Source organism: Haliaeetus leucocephalus, unplaced genomic scaffold (genome assembly GCF_000737465.1).
Source record: "Haliaeetus leucocephalus isolate CR32 unplaced genomic scaffold, Haliaeetus_leucocephalus-4.0 Scaffold278, whole genome shotgun sequence".
Taxonomy (NCBI): domain Eukaryota; kingdom Metazoa; phylum Chordata; class Aves; order Accipitriformes; family Accipitridae; genus Haliaeetus; species Haliaeetus leucocephalus.
Window position 1 is genome coordinate 102,050 of NW_010972714.1, and position 2,385 is coordinate 104,434.

Genomic DNA, 2,385 nt, shown 5'->3' on the forward strand with positions numbered 1-2,385 from the left:
GCAGCCCGCGCTGCGCCCCCCCCCCCCCCGCCCCGGGGAGCAGCGTGGGGTTGTGGCAGAGCCCAGTTGTTTCCCCCCACCTACCCAGTATAGTACGGGGAATGGTTGTGGGGTGCAAATGAACCTTAAAAATGTTGGGTGCTGCTGCTTCCAGCCACCGAGACCCGCTCGAGCCTTGGCACGAGTTGGGGTCACTCTTGGACATGGGACAGCCCTGCCTTGGACCTGGGGACCCCAAAGAGGGGCTGGGGGTCCCTGGAGAGGTGAGGACTCCAAAGAGGAGCCAGGAATCCCCAGTGCATCACCCCCCCCTCCAGGGCTCAACAGAAGCAGTTCCCCTGGGAAAGCCATGCCCGGCGGAGGGCAAGTGCTGGCACGCGAGGTCAGGAGCTGGACGCCTGCAATTGCATTTCCTTCTGCACCAGGTTTATTTTGTCAGTCCCGGGGCAGCACAGCGGTCACAGCCCCATGGGGCTGGGCTGAGGCGGGGGGAGAGCAGGGGGGGCCAACGGCTGTTTTCATTCCTTAGCCGAAGACTATCACAAATGACGCAAATTCCCAAAAGATCTGGGCAGGGGGGTGGCGGGGGATGTGTCAGCTGGCGAGAGGCAGCCAGATGTGCTCCAGCAGCTCCAGGGCTGCTGCCCCACAGTAGTGCTGCCAGGGTGCAGCCCCACGGCAATGCCGCATATGCCACCCTAGAGTGTTTTGTCCCATGGTGAGTGCACACCCCCAGGCTGGCATCGCCAGGGTCCCTGTCCCACACTCTTTTGTGGTGCCTTTAGTGTCCCTTCGGTGTCCCCTTGGCACCCGTGCTGCCTGGCAGGCTTTTGGCTGCCCCAGGGACAAGGCGACGTGTGTCTGGTGGGGAATCTGGGGATGCTCCTGGGAAGACCACCCTAGGGTGCAAGCTGGGGCAGGGTACCCAGGCTGCCACCCCCCTCCCCCCAGCATGATCTGGGGTACGGGTGCACCTCAGGGGCCAGCCCTGTGCCCGGGTCCAAGCGTGGGGGGCACCACCGGCAGCACGCACCCCAGCACCCTCGCAGCGAGCACCCAGCCCTCAGGCCACCCAGATTACCCACCTCCAGTGGCAGAAGGGCTGGTGTGGCCCCAGCATGGCGGGGAGGGTGGAAGGGGGGGGTTCCACTTTGCTGAGCCTGAGCTCCGGCGCACGTCTCTCCCTCTTCACCACAGCTGCGCAGCAGATGGGCTCGAAGGAGCCCCTGCTTGGCGCAAGGCCCAGCGCCCGGAGGGAGGAGCGGTACCCGCTGGGGGCCCCAGCCGGCCGAGGCCAAAGGGGCCAGGCACATCTCCAGCCAGGAAAAACAGAGGCCCCAGCTCCGAGCGTGTGGTGGCCCCGGCGGTGCGCACCGCAGAGGGCTGGAATAACAGCCCTCGCGCCGGAGCCCGCCACGCGCTATCAAAGGGCCCTTCTTCTGCCAGGCCTCCGTGGGGATGGGGGGCCGGGGGGGGCCCAGCGAGGGCTGGCGGTGAGAGGGGAGCTGGTCCACCACGCCTGCAGGGGACCGTCTGTGCCCAGCCAGGCGCCAGGACCGTCCTGCCCCGTCACCCTGGGCCAGGCCTGGGTCCCCGGCGTGGGTGGGTGCACCCGAGGGCCAGGCCCAAATGGCGGTGGGGGGGTGTCACTTGGGTGGTGTCATGGGGAGCAGCGTGTTCCCAGGCCCCACGGGGCCGAGCTGTCCTTACCAGGGTGGGGTGCCCACCCGTGTCCCCCCTCCCTGAGAGCCTCTGGGGCCACCCCTGCCCCCAGGCCAGGCCCTGCGAGCCCTGGCTGGGCCCAGGGCTCCTTCCTGGTGGCAGACCCAAGGCACCAGGGCAGGCCGGGGCCGGGGTACACGGACCCCCAGGGGTAGGGACAATTCCCGGTCCTGGAGCCCGGGCCGGGCCCCCCAGCAGACCCGGCCATGCGCCTTCGCCCCTTCCTGCCCCCGCCACGCCCACTTACCCCGGCCACACCCCTATCGTCACGCCCCCTTGCCCTTCTCCACTCGAATCCTGCCCCCGAGTGGGTCCCGCCCCCCTCCTCCCTTCAGGCTCTCCGCCAATGGGAGGTGCGCACTCACCCGGCGCCACCAATGAGCTTGCGGCCGCGGGCGGGGCACGGCCGGTGTTTACCGTCTCCATGGAGACGGAGCGGTTTCACACTGCGCAGGCGCCATGGAGCCCGGAGTGCGGCGGCGGGGGGCTGAGACCCCCGGAACGGGGTACCGGGACGGGGCGGGGCATTAAGGGGTGTAGGGCCTTAGGGTGACCCCCGAGGGAGACATTTGGGGGGCAGGGGCCTGGGTGGGTTGGGGGCAGGACCTGAGGAGCATTGAGGGGAGAGGGGCAGGCATTAGGAGATGGGGGGGGGAGTCGAGG